Below are 15,179 nucleotides of genomic sequence, written 5' to 3'. Positions count from 1 at the left end.
GCTCTGGTTGTTAATTATGTAAACATACAGTAGAGGGCTAAAAAGCACATTTCCCATTAATCTATTTTTCCAAATAGCCTTTTCTCCATTATTAACAATGCCAAATTCATTTCCCAAGTAGCCCAATAAAAACTTAATACAAATTGATCAAGTTCATCTACTTATTGTAAGACTAGGTTACCATAAAAATTATACCCTTTCTCTACAAGTGTGATGAAACTTTCATCATTTTTTGAACATTTTGCTAAATGCTTTCTTCGCTTTATTGACATCATTTATTTATCCACTGGCATCTCACTCAAATTCCAATGATTCTGTAACAATGCCATTTAAAAAATCTTACAGAGGGAGTTCCTTTTTCTCCTAGTAAAATATAGATCCATAGAGTATTAGAACTGTAGGGACCTGAGAGATCATCCAGTTGTGTTTAGAGATGAACAATTGGAGGTGAAGACACTGTGGCCCAGAGAACGTGAGTGATCTGCGAAGCCAGAGTGGTCATTATTCCAGCCTTGGTCCCCTGCCCCTGTGTAGGATCCATACTGTGATGTGAAGTTCCCTGACTGAGCTTCCGATCATTTGTCATAGGTTACAGACCACTCTGGAAAAGAAGAATTTTGCTCTCCTCCCTATGCCCACTACGAAGTCCCTCCAACTTTCTATCGGTCGGCCATGCTCCTTAAACCCCAGCTGGGACTGGGGGCAATGTCCCGTTTGCCTTCTGCAAAGAGCAGGATTCTGATCGCGAGTCAGAGGGCTTCAGCGAGTGCCATCCACCCACCAGGACCCATAACAACAGCTGCCAGTCTCTACACGTCGGATCCTTCAGGTAACCGGTCCAACAATCGCTGCCTTTTCCTGCTGTGCATTTAAATAGTGATCATGTAAAAGGGTGATAGCTGCCTAAAATGTGAAAGCCTCTCATCCTGTAAGAGGAGCCTTTTTCTGTTCTTCCATCTGTCTGTAGATACAGACATTTGTGAAAACTCATCTGTCTGCAACTGTCATCCTCCACTTTCCCTTAAAACAGTGGCCCCTGTTACCGTCACCAGTGACGATTAAAGGAAACTCCAGGACTGTTCTCCTCTCTCTTTTCAAGATCCCTTAAGATTTTCTCCTTAAGGTGATTTTAAGATGGTGAAATTAAGAGGTCTTGGCCATTTTTTTTCTCAGAAGTGCCCTGAACTCCTGCCAAAACAACAGGAGAACCACGGAAACATCATTTTTAACAGATCTAGAAACATCCATGTTTCCCTTCATAATAACCAAGGAAGGGCTGTCAAGTGCAGAAAACACAAAGAGGATGCCTTCAGCAAATGATCCCAGGACAGGTCAGCAGAGCCCAGAGAGTGGCAGGTGGGGGCTTGCCCTGGGGGGGGAGCCAGGAATCCGATGTCGGAGCCATGGGGCAGAGTAGGTGGGCGGGAGGCAGGTGTGTCCACGGCCTGTGTTTTCACCACAGAGCAGCAGGGTGGCAGGGCTGAGTGAGAAAACACACATCGTTACAATAACCAACCAGTGAGGCTGGTGTCCGGAGACTCTAAACTGCAAGAAGCTCTACAGCTGCCAACTTGATTTTTTCTGGAGAGAAGCAGAGGTTGAAAAAGAGCCTGTGTCCCACCCATACAAGTCAGGTCTGAGGAGCCTCTCTGAGGAGGAGTGGGAGTTTCTGCCAGCTGGGAACCCGGCTCTGGGCCCTTCCTGCGTGAACTGATGCCAACTGCTAGACAGGGAGAACTGGCCTCCCCACGCCCCCTTCTCTCCTCACCTGCACACACACGCGAGGGCCTGGCTTCAGGAGCCTGGGCCCCTAGGATACCTTCAAAATGTGTTCTTTTTCTGTTTCTCTCCCTTTCTCTTTTACGCTCTCATTACCATAACATTTTATGGAACTAGGTACCTGTTTTACCTGTTAAAGTTCAAAATGACATACAAAGACTGGGTCTCTCCCTTGAGCAACTCCTGGGGCCCAGATGGGCCAGAGAATAAGACAGCATTCCAGTCTATACCTCCTTCTCACAAAGCAAGTGGTCCAGTTCCTAACCACCCTAGAAATCTCACTTTCCCCTTCTCTCCTCTTCTCCCATAGCCTACACCTTTTCCAGAGCCTCTCATTTCTCCCTGGTTCTCACATATCTCCCAGGAGTGCTCCGGATCTCCCCCGACACCCACCCCGGTCAGGGCCGTCAGCACCTTCTCAACCCGCCGCCCCCGTACCCAGCCTCCCCTACACTGGGCACGGAGTGGTCACCAGACCTTCCACCCTGTGTTCCCACGGAGGAGGATGAGGAGGCTCTAGAGTCTCTGCTTATGTCTTACAAAGCCTTGAGTGTATGCCGTGTTGTTTCCTTTTGGACCCTCGCTCATCTTTTCATAAGGTGAGGTCTTCCTGTCTAGCTGTCTGCACAGGAAGTGCGTTCCAGGCAGAGGAAACAACACACATTAAAGCCCTGAGGCAGGACCGAGCCTGGTGCAGTCAGAGAACAGGAATGAAGCCAGCAGGCTGGAGTAAGGGTGGGGGAAATAGCAGGGGAGAAGGTCGGAGGTGGGTGAGGGGCAGATCACACAGGGCCCGATGGCCCAGATGAGGAGTTCAGATTTTAACTGCAGTGTGGTTGGAAGCCCCTGAAAGCTTTAAACATGATCTGATTTGTGTTTTACAATGATTATCTTGCGTAGTTTGTGTGGAATAGAAGAGGTGGCAGCAGAAGTGGGGAGGCCAGTGGGGAGGTGCTAAAGTTGTGCAGATGCTGACAGCTGGGAGGATGGAGGGAGGAAGGGGTGGAATTGCTGGGATCTGGGTTGGAGGTAGAGCCAGTAGGGCTGGGCATTGAGGGCGGGTAGTGGGGAAAGAGCGGGAATAGTCATAACTTCTAGAATTTTTGTTTTAGCCACTGGGTGGATGGTGATGCTATTTATTCACATAAGTTGACTAAACAGGGGTGTTGGGAGGGACCAGGCCTGCGAAGGAAAAGTGAAGAGTTCCATTTTGGAAATTCTAGTGGAGTTTAGACACAGATGATTAGATATTATGAGTTCTTGGAGAGGTCAGGGCTGGAGATTGAAATTTGGAGTTTACCAGATTCTAACTAAAGTCAGGGGGTGCATCTAGAGAAAAGGAAGTATCCCAGGAAGGGGCCCTAAACACCCCAACATTTAGAGATCTAGCAAAGAAGATGAGAAGCAGTAGCCAGTGTAGAAGGTGGAAAACTAGAAGAATGTGGTGGGTGTCCGGGAAGCCACAAGATGAAAGTATCTCAGAGAAGCAAGGAACAGTCAGTAGTTTTGAATGCCACTGAGCGAGGGCAGTTCAAAGGAGAAAAAGGATCCGTGAATTTGGCAACATGGGAGCCACTGATTATCTTTACAAGCAATTTAAATGGAGTACTGGGGACGGAGCCTCATTAGCCAGGTAGAAGGCAGTTGATACCCAAGTGTAGCCAATTCAAGCTTGTGAGATGTGAGAAGCAAATAGCAAAAATGACCAGATACAACTTGCAGTCTTTTTGTGATTTGGGGGATGGGAATGATTCTGTTATGGTCAGGGTTTCTGAAAAACACTTATAATAGTTGGAATGACAATCTGGAATGACGACACGATGTGCAGAATTTCCTTGAAAACTGCCTGTCTATTCACTGTGACACAAACAAACACAGCATGTCAGCTCTACCCAGTTGGGTTATGGGCCACACACACACAAAATCTATTGACTTTTCAGGCAATTGACACTTCTATCTTATTGCTGTGAGGGTACAAACTATTATCTGCAGTCATTTTTTCAGGTCTATTGGCTCCACGTTTAGAAACTCAAAGCAGTTGGAAAAAGGGAGGCATAGATAAGCAAGGAAACTGAAAGTGGTCCAGGCTAACGGGCAGGGCATCTGAGTGGCTGACTGCCATGGTGTCTCTGGAGACAAATAGGAGTTAAGTAAGTGTCGTCCCAAATGATGAGATACACCTGTTGCAAAGCCAAGGGGCAAACAGTTCCTTGACTTGCCTTGTATACAGAATTATTTTGACAACTTAAGCATAATGATGATGAAGATGACAATTAATTGTATCTATGTAGAGTGAATATTATATAAAACAATATTTTATATAAACTGCAAACCATCCTGGGAGATAGTTTTTGTTTGTTTGTTTGTTTGTTTTCTGTTTCACGGATAAGAAGACTGTTTTACAGATGAGGCTCAGGGTGGCTAAGTAACACTGACAAAGTCGCAGGTCTAGTCATTCAGAGTAGTGTCACCCAAGCGGGAGATCAGTGTGGGTATTGATTCTTGTTAATCAGCAGGATGACAGGGCATCGCCACTCAGCTGCAACTGGAGGGCTCAATTCACTCTTCCCCCAGGGCAAAATAGGTAGGATCCAGTTTGGGGAGGTTTGTAAGTCCAGGCCAAACCTGGATAAATTTATATACCTTTGTACCCAAAATCAAGACAGAGAACCTCCAAATTTCCTTTTGCTTCTTATCAGACAGTCTCTTCTCCCACTGTCCCACCCTGGGCGGGTACTGATAGCTTTCTGTCACTGTCAGTTATGTTTGTGTTCTAAACTTGCACATAAATGAAATGATACAGTGTGTATTCTTTTCGTATCTGGCATGTATCACTCATCATAATGTACCTGTAGTTCAATCCTTTTATTGCTGAGTATTATATGGTTGTATTACCACAATTTGATTATCCATCCATCTGTTGATAGATATTTGGGTTATTTTCAGTTTTTGGCTCTAACAAATGAAGGTGCTATGAATATTCATGTACAAGCTGTTTTGTAGATGTGTGATTTCATCTCTCTTGGGAAAATACCTAGAAGTGGAATTGCTAGGCTATTTACAGTAAGCATATTTTAAATTTTATATGAAACTGCCAAACTATTTTCCAAAGTGGTTTTCCTATATTACATTCCCTTGAGCAATCTATGGGAGTTCCAGTTAGCTTCATATCCTCACCAGTATCTGATATTGTTTGTCTTTTTAATATTAGCCATTCCCGTCAACATGCAGAGATATCTCCTTGTAGTTTTAATTTGCATTTCTCTGATGACTAATGGTGTTGAACATCTTTTTATATGTTCAAATCCTTTGACCATTAAAAAAATCGGGTTGTTTTTCTTGGTATTTTTCAGCTGCAAGAGAAAATGTATTCCGAATACAAATTTTTGTTTAGATATATCTTTTGAACATATTTCCATGCATTGCTTTCTTGACTTTTTTTTTCATAACAGTGTCTTTCAAAAAGTAGACTTTTAATTTTGATAAATTACAATTTACAGGATTTTTCATTTATGGTTTATGATTTTTGTTTTCAATCTAAGAAACTTTGCTCCACCCAAGGTCTCAAAGAGTTTTTTCCATATTTTATAAATGTTTCATAGTTTTATTTCTTATGTTTAGGCCTATGATCCATTTTGAGTTAGTTTTTATTGTGGTGTGAGGTATGGATTAAGATTCAATTTTTTTTTGGCATATGGCTATCAATTGTTCCAACATTGCTTCTTGAAAATATTATCATTTTTTTCATTGAAAATCAGGGGACCAGTCTCTTTCTAGACTCTACATTCTGTTTCATTGGTCTACATGTTTCTCCTGATGCCAATGCCACATTCTCTTGAATGTCGTAGATTTGCAGTAAGTCTTGAAATTAGAGAGTGAGTGTAAATCCTGTAACTTATTCTTTTTGAAAATTGTTTGGGTGTTCTAGATCATTTGAATTTTCATACATATTTTGGAATCATTTCACCAATTTCTAAAGAATATACTTGCTGTGATTTTGATTGGGATTGCATTGGCTCTACATACAGGTTAATTTGGGAAGAATTGAGATTTTTAACTTAAGATATCTAATTCATGAACATAATATATCTCTCAATATATTTAGGCTTTCTTTAATTTCTCTCGGCAGGATTTTCTGGTTTAAAGTAGAGATTTTGTACATTTAAATAATCCCTATGTATTCACAGCAGCATTATTCACAATAGCCAAGAAGTGGAAGGAATGAACTAAATGTCCATCGAAGTATAGGTGGTTAAGCACATGTGGTATATACATGCAGTGGAACACTAGCCTTAAAATGAAAGGAAATTCTGACACATGCCACAACATGGATGAGCCTTAAAGACACTATGTTAAGTAAAATGAAGCCAGTTACAAAAGAAGAAATACAATATGATTCCCTTTACATAAAGTACCTAGAGTAGTCAAATTTAATTCATAGAGATAGAAAGTAGAGTGGTAGGCGCTGTGGCTCAAAGGAGAGGGAAAAGGAGAGTTTGTTGTTTAATGGGTATGGAATTTCAATTCTGCAAGATGAAAAAGTTCTGGAGATTGATTTCACAACACTGTGAATATACTTAATACCATTAAACCATTAGCTATAGTACATTAAACTATATAATTAAAAATAGTCAAGGTGGTAAATTCTATCATGTGGTTAAAAAAACATGTATTTTATGTTTTTCTATGCTATGGCTAATTTTTGAAAAATGTGAATTTCTAGCTATAGCTTATGGATTTGGGATATTTATTTTTTATCATACAGTTATAAAGATTTTCCAATTTCTCTTGTGACTTATTTGACCTAAAGTTTATTTAAGATTATGTTGTTTAATTGCTTCAAATTGGGGGATTTTCCAGATACCCTTCTATTGATTTTTGGTTTCATTCCATGAGATCAGAGAACATGCTTTGTTTGATTTGAATCCTTATAAGCTTACTGAGGCTTATTTTATAACCAAAACTATGGTCTATGCTTATGTTTGGTGTACTGGTTGATAAATGTCAATTAGATCTGGTTGGTTGATAGTGTTATTCAAGTCCTCTAGGTCCCTACTATTTTTTAAAAACATTGTTATACTAATAACTTACAGAGAAATGGTAAAAATTTTAAATGTAAATGTGGATTTTAAAAATTCTTTTAGTTATATCAATTTTTGCTTTACAGTTTGAAGCTCTGTTATTAGATGCATAAGCTCATTTGGGATTTTGATGTCTTTTTATTGAATTCCCTCCTTTTCATTATTAAATATGCATCTTTATCCTTGGTAATATTTCTTTTTCTAAAGTCTGTTTTCTATGATATTAATGTAAAACTCTAGCTGTTTAAATTTGTATTTACCTGATAAATCTTTTTCCATTCTTTTACTTTTAATCTGTTTATATCTTTATATTTAAAGTGAGCTTTAAAAAATTCAATTTTCTAATCTCTGCCTTTCAATTAAAGTCTTTAGACTACTTACCTTTAATGAAATTATCAGTATGGTTGGGTTTCAACATACCATCTTATTATTTGTCTTCTATTTGACCCATCTCTTCTTCATTCCTTTTTTCCCTCCTTTTAACTCCCTTCATTTGGATTAGTTGATTATTTTTAAGATGCTTTTTTCTCTCTACTTGTTGTCTTATTAGCTATAGTACTTCATTTTATTTTCTTTTTGTGATTTCACTAGGGCATTGATTGGCACACTGTATCCAGTGGGCTAAATCAGGCCTGCTGCCTGTTATCAAAAAAGTTTTATTGGAATGCAGCCATGTGTTTTCATGGATGACTGCTTTTGCACTACAATGATAGATTTGAATAGTTGCAACCTAGGTGGCATGGCTTACAGAGCCTAAACTATTTACTGTCTTGTCCATTACAGAAAAAGTTTGTCTCTCTATGTTCTAGGAGTTTGATATATAGCTTTAACTTATCATAGTCTACCCTTAAATAATATTATATCATTTAATATATAGTATAAGGAACTCAGTACAGTAAACTTTCTGCTCTTCTGTTTTCTGTGGTATTTTAAATGTATTTTCTTTCTTTCTTTCTTTCTTTCTTTTCCTTTTTCCCTTTCTTTTCTTTCTTTCTCTTTCTTTCTTTCTTTCTTTCTTTCTTTCTTTCTTTCTTTCTTTCTTTCTTTCTTTCTTTCTTTCTTCTTTCTTTCTTTCCTTTCTTTCATTCTTTCCTTCCTTCCTTCCTTCCTTTCTTTCTTTTTGATGGAGTCTTGCTCTGTCCCCCCGTGCAGTGGCATCATCATAGCTCACTGCGACTTCAAATTCCTGGGCTCAAGGGATCCTCCTGCCTCAGCCTCCCAATTAGCTGGGACTACAGGTGCACACCATGACACTTGGCTAATTTTCTATTTTTAGTAGGGATGAGGTCTTGCTATTGCTCAGGCTGGTCTTGAACTCCTGAGCTCAAGCAATCCTCCTGCCTTGGCTTCCCAGAGTGCTAGGATTACAGGTGTGAGCCACCATGCCCAGATGATATGTTTTATTTCTACGTACATTATAAACCCCACAATTCATTGTTTTTAATTTTTTTAAAACAATTGATCATATTTTGAAAAGATTTTAAAATATGGGAAAATATTGTTCTTTTTATCCACGGTATTTTACTATTTCTGTTGCTCTTCGTTCTTTTGTTTGATCCATATTTTTATCTGGTATCATTTTTCATGTGCTGGAAGTGGAAGAAATGTCTTTAACATGTGTTGTACAGAATTCTGGTATCGAATTCTTTTATTATTTGTAAGACTATAAAAGTCTTTATTTCACCTTCACTTTTAAAACATCTTTTCACTGAATACAGAAATTTAGGTAGTTTTCTCTTTTAACACTTTGAAGATTTCATTCCATTGTCATTTGGTTTGCATAGTTTCAGACAAGATGTCTGCTGTATTTTTTGTCTCTGTTTTTAAGATTTTCTTTTTATTACTGGTTTTCAGCAGTTTATCATGTGCTTTGGGTTGGTTTTCTTTATGTTTATTATGTTTGGTCTTCATTATATTTCTCTGACATGTGGATTTATAGTTATCATCAAACATGGGAATTTTTGCTATTATTTCTTTATATATTTTTTCTTTATTGTGAGCATGTATATGTTACTTCGACAAGTCACTGAGGCTCTGTTAATTTATGTTCAGTCTTTTTTTCCTCTCTGTGCTTCCTTTTTTATAGTTTTATTGGTATGTCTTTAAGTTCGCTGATCTTTTCTTCTGTGGTGTCTAATGTGCCCCTAATTTCATCCTATTTCTTTTTCATGTCAGATATTGTATATTTTATTTTATGACATTCCATTTGGGTCTTTTAAATATATTTTACTTTTCTCCTTATTATGTTCAGGTTTAAGTCTACTTCTTTGATCATATGGAGCCTATTTATAATAACTTTTAGAATTCTTTTGCTATATCATCATCTCTGTCATTTTTTAATCTATTTCTATTGACATGTGTTTCCCTTGCTTATGAGTCTCATTCTCCTATTTCTTCTTATTTCTAGTAATTTTGATTGGATCCTGGACATTGTGAATTTTTACCTTGTTTGATTTTGCATTCTGTTCTATCTCCTTAAAGAGTATTGAACTCATTCTGGCAGGTACTTTTGTTATTTATCAATTAGTTTGATCCTTTTAAGGCTTATTATAACTTCTTTTAGAGTATCTATAAAGTAGCTTTTATTCTAGAGCTAATTTCTGGAGTTCCTGTTGAGTGCCTGTATATTCAGCAAGATTCTCCATTTTGGCTATAAGAGAAATGGAACAATTTCCAGCCTGTGTGAGTTCTGGTAATTGTTTTTCTTACATCTGCCTAATAACAGTTCTTTCTTCAAAAGTTATTCTCAGTCTTGTGGGTTTTTTTCTTTATACATGCACAGATTGATATTCATACAAAGGCTTAAGGGCCCTCTAGTGCAGATTTCTGGAATATTTTGTCTGCATGCTCCCCTCCTCTCTGTTTTGCACATTCAAGCTTCCTTGACATCCCCAAACTTTGATCTCTGTGTCTTCAACTTACCATGATGGACAGCCTCTGTTTGAGTTCCTCTTTCCTGTGCTGTAGTTGGGAAATTGCCTCTATGCAGTAAAATAGGGCAATGACAGGGCTCACCTTGTTTGCTTTCCTTCTGTAAGGATCATAGCCGTGTGCTAGCTGTTTAGTTCCTGAAAACATTAATTTTATATATATTGTTTGGTTTTCTGGTTATGACAATTTAAATATCAGTTAATTCTTCATGTGTAGAATTTCTTGCATATTCATCAAAGGTTGTTAGCGTCAGATGGTGTAACTTTCCCTTTTGCATTTACACTTAAAGTTCTAGGCTATTTAAATAAATGGTGGTGGTTTTGCTTTGTTGTTATTGTTTTAAGAATGCTTTTAAAATGTGTCTGTATATGATTGTATTTGTGTGTTTAATTGGTATCACATACTCAACAGGTTAAGATCTCCTATAGCTCTTATGTTGGTTATTTTCATATATTTATTTTATTATACATGGCACTCAAGGCTCTGAGCACCATCGCCTTGGCAAATGAAAGCTGGAGAAACAGCCCTTAATGCTGTGCCCTGTAGTTTAGCATTTACATATTTCCAACCTCAAGTGATTTTCTTTATTCCGAATTTTAAGATCTGTAAATTGCATTCACTGCATTTTTTTCAGTTTTCAGGTAGGAAACCACTTAGGTCTCTAACAGGCCAGTAAGCTACAACTTCGTTGAAATAATTTCTGGTGTTTCTACTCCTGTGTTGGCACTGCAGGTATCACTAGGTGCATTGAGGCCTTAAAGTGTCCTAAAAGAGCTGGACATGCAGTAAGTACATGCTATTCCACAGTAAATATATGCTATTCTCGCAGAGTTTCTATGTCATAAATTAATGATCTTTCCTAAGACCCTTTAGTCTTACAGATCTCAATATGACTATATCTTGTGGGAATAAATGAACCCAAGCACTTCTTTACTTCTTATGTCATGTCTACGTTTTTGAATCCAGCAGCACTTTTTTTTTTTTTTTGAGATAGAGTCTCATTCTGTTGCCCGGGCTAGAGTGCCATGGCATCAGCCTAGCTCACAGCAACCTCAAACTCCTCGGCTCAAGCGATCCTCCTGCCTCAGCCTCCCGAGTGGCTAGGACTACAGGCATGCACCACCATGCCCAGATAATTTTTCTATATATATTTTTAGCTGTCCATATAATTTCTTTCTATTTTTAGTAGAGACGGGGTCTCACTTTTGCTCAGGCTGGTGAATCCAGCACTTTTTGACTTCACAGTCCTGCTTTAAAACTCTGAAGTCTTACTGTCATTAAGCTTGGCATGAAACTCAAGATGTTGTTTGAGTGCTCAAAATATAGCAGGACTATTACATCCCTTTAGGTAGGCACAAAATCTGTATTAGCCAAGTGGAAGACCATTTATAAAAACAATTTGTTGTTAAATCCCTCACTTCCAAGGAGTGAAAGGGAGTACTTTTCTGCTCTGCCTTTTTAGTAGATTTATATGTGTTTCCTGTTCTTTCTTCAGAAAAACATTTCTAATGGCCTAAAACATTACTTAAAAAAATGTTAACCTATAAAATGTATAGAATGTCAAGTTGTAATTTGTGCATATGGCAAATGCACCTAAAATAAATATACCCAGTGTAGCTGAAACCGTGATTTTTTTGTGTCAGACAATGCAACCTGTAAGAACTGTAATATTTTTTGATAGGAGCAGTTGAAGTGTCAGAATAGAAGTTTTTAAAGGAATAGATGCAAATACTGCATTCTATAAATAACCAGAGAAATTCAATCATAAAAGAAAATTTGGGACAATTTTTCTCAACTTATATACAGTTTTGTTATGAATTCTGCTTATTAAAATAAGTTTTATCTTGGAGTTTGACATACTTTGTAAACTTTCCTCTTTGGTATTATTTTTAAAAAGTAGGGTGAATTCTACCAAGTTTTTAAATGTAGACAATGAAATTATTAACATATCTTGAAGAGCAAGTAAACTTGACTGGAACAATTTAAACAAGCACAGTTTGACTAGCCATGATAAGGTTAGAAATTCAGCCAAACATAAGCATCTGCTCAATATTTCTGGCATAAGAATTCTAAAATGACAATGTTATTATTTTTTCCCTATGACTTTTGCCTTCACCAAAGTAAGTAATAGTTCTGAATCTTCTGATTTGTATTAGAAGACTAGTTTTAATTGTTAATGACTTTAAGTGAAAGAGATTAGTATGAAATCCTATGAATGCCCCCAGACTGCAGCAGGGACTTACATCATTTCTATGTTTTTGAATCCAGTGCTTTTTGACTTAACAGTTATCCTTAAAACTTTGAGGTCTTACTGTCATACACCTGGAATGAAACTCAAGATGTTGTTCGAGTGCTCCAAATATAGCAGGATTGTTACATCCCTTTAGGTGTAAAGCCTGTGTTGGTGAAAGCTAGAATCATTTATAAAACAATTTATTATTAAATCCCTCACTTCTAAGGAGTAAAAAGGCAGTGCAGAAAAGCACTCTTCACATTCTAGCAAAGCTCTGTGATAGAATGAGGCCTGGGGACACACTGGTTCATTCAGTACACCTGCTCCTAGCGCTGCCTCTGAGCAAAGCACTGGGGTGTATTGTAGAAAGGTGTCATTACAGGAGGAAGAATGTTTGGGGGAAACTTATCCTGTATTGGCAAGTACGGAAAGGCTTCATAGAGGGGTAATGTGGGAGCCGGGCCTGGAAGAACTTATCGGATGAACTGAGACAGGTTCATGCGGGAAGAACACGGGAGAGGCATAGAAGTTTGTGGCTTCTTTAGGAAACGGACCGGTTTTATGGGTAGATGAGGGTGTATAGGTTGGGCGTCACTGGAAATAAAGCCAGATGGGTCGGTTGGAGCCAGACTGTAAAGGGATTTCAGTGCCAGTCTAAGTTTGGAGGCTTTTCTGTTGTTTGTTTATTTGTTTGGTAGGCAATTAGAAATCTTTAGGTTTTTAAATGAAAAATGGACATAATTTTATATTTTGAAGAGATGGTTATGAGCAGCAGTGTGGATACGTAATGGCGGGGAGACCAGGGAGGAAGCTACTGTTGTAGTATAAACACAACATAATTATGTTTTTATACTTTTCCATATTTTCCAGATTATTGTAATGCCATATATTGCTTTTGTGATCACAATAACCTTAACGTTGAGGGTGTACATGACAGAGGTCAGCTGGGGAGGCTATGTAGTCCACTGGTCAGTCCCATCCCAGGTTCTCCGTTTATTGATCTACACCTCTCTGAACCTTAGTTTCTTCATCTCTAAAAATGAGAATAATAACAGAACCTAAAGCATTCGATCATTGAGAGGAGTTGAATGGAGCCTAGTGCCTGGCATTCAGAATGTAATCAACAAATCCAGATGCCTCGCCTGACCGCCAGGGCCCCCAAGGCCGGGTTTCCTCCTGCCTCTTCCCTCCAGCCTGTTGCAAATCTCTCCCTCTGCTCACTGTGCACAGTCCCCAGTGGCCTCCAGTCAGCTCTTCAGGCATGTCAAGCTCTTTCTGACCTAGGAGCCTTCGTATTTGGCACCTCTTCCAGAACGCACTTCTTCCAACACTCTCCAAGGCTGGCTCTGTGTCCTCCTTCCGGTTTCAATGTAAATGTCCCTGCTCCACAGGGATAGGCGACCCGGTCACCCTCTCTGCAATGACCCCTTCTCAGCGAGATTCTTTCTAACTCATCATCCTATTTGTTTCTTTCACTGTCTTTATCATGGTCTGTAATTATCTTACTTTGCTTTTACACATTTATTATCTCTCACCCCACTGCAGCATATAGTCTATGAGAACAGAGAGATTTAAAACATCAATATCTATTGAATAAACGTTAATAATAGCAGCACAGTAGTAGCAGTCATTGTTGTTGTTTTCATCATTATTGAGAAGTGATAAGATCCTGAGATGTTTTGGGGCAAGGCGGGCAAATTAAAGGCCAGATTGAAAATATTTTTAACTGTATGGTCCCTGTTGCAATGATTCGACCCCCGGTTGTAGTACAAAAGCAGCCACGGATAATATGTAAATGAATGAGCATGACTGTGTTTCAATAAAATTCTTTTCCCAAAAATAGGCAACTAGTCCATGGACTGTGGTTTGCTGAATGACTGCTGTTTTAGAGAATCACCAGCCTTTGAGATGATCAGATTCATTCCTTTATTCCTTTATTTAATGTAGTGCTCATCCTGAGAGTTTCTGAAACCTGTTGTGGGCCAGGTGCTGGTCTATGCATTCAGGATGTATAGATTAAATATATGGTCCATGACTCAATGGGGATACAAGGAGGGAAATCATTAATTACAATATGAAGGGATGATTACAATGTGATGGGGATATGTGCACAATGCACATGAGGAGGGTGCCCGACTCAGCTTGGTCAGGGACAGAATCTGGAAAGGTTTTCTAAAGGAGCTGAGTGGTGCTGAATTTTGAAAGATAAATAGAGATTTGCCAGGCTGAGAGAGGGTAAAGGTAGAATATATCTAACAAAGTGAGAGGCCATCCATTTGGGTGATTAGGATCCCCTATAAGCACCAGGTACTCAGTAGGTAACACTGGGGAATATTTTGTAGGATTGGGCGTGGTTGTGGACAATTAGTTCTTAGACACATGCAGAGTTTGAGGTTCCTAAGGGACATTTAGGTAGAAATTTCCAAAAGGGAGAGATTGGGGTTAGAGAGAATTCCGAGTCAAAGATGCAAATGTAGGGTCATTACCCCATAGATGTGAGTGGAAGCCATGAGAATGGGTGAGCAGATTCAGGGAGGGGGGCGGGAGGGAGGGGAGAGGAAGGAGAAAGTCCAGAAGTGAATGATGCATCCATGTTGAAGGGGCACCTGAACAGAGAAGCCAGCAAGAGACAGACACGTAGAGTGGGGTGGGGAGACCCCAGACAAATGTCATGTGTGAGTCTAAGGAAGAGGGAGTTTCCAAAGTAGAAAATGGTCAAGACTGTCTCACAGAAGAGAGGACCAGTAAAAATGGAAAGAGGCTGTTGGGATTGAAAATTAGGAAGCAGTTGCTGACCTAGTTTTGAATGAGCAATTTTAGTAAAATGTGGGGGCGGAAGTCACATATTAATTAGTAGGTGGAGAAGTGAATGGAAAGTGAGGAAATGGAAGCTATGAGAATAGACTGCCGTTTCTAAAAATGTGCTGATGGAGAACAGAGCCATGAGTGCTAGCTGGAGAGGGAAGCAGGGCTGAGTTTCATTTTGGAGTATAATGGGAGAGGTTGGAACTGATGTGAAATAAGAGAGAGACAGTGAGTGTGGAGAGAAGCTGGTGAGCAGTGTGGTGGTGGAAGCAGTTGGACCAGGCTCCCCAGAGGGTAGTGAGTGACGGGATTGAGATCACATGCAGAAGGGTGGATCTTGGAATCTAAGT

The sequence above is a fragment of the Lemur catta genome, chromosome 13 (genome assembly GCF_020740605.2).
Source record: "Lemur catta isolate mLemCat1 chromosome 13, mLemCat1.pri, whole genome shotgun sequence".
NCBI lineage: Eukaryota > Metazoa > Chordata > Mammalia > Primates > Lemuridae > Lemur > Lemur catta.
Note: the sequence above shows the minus strand (reverse complement) of the source record.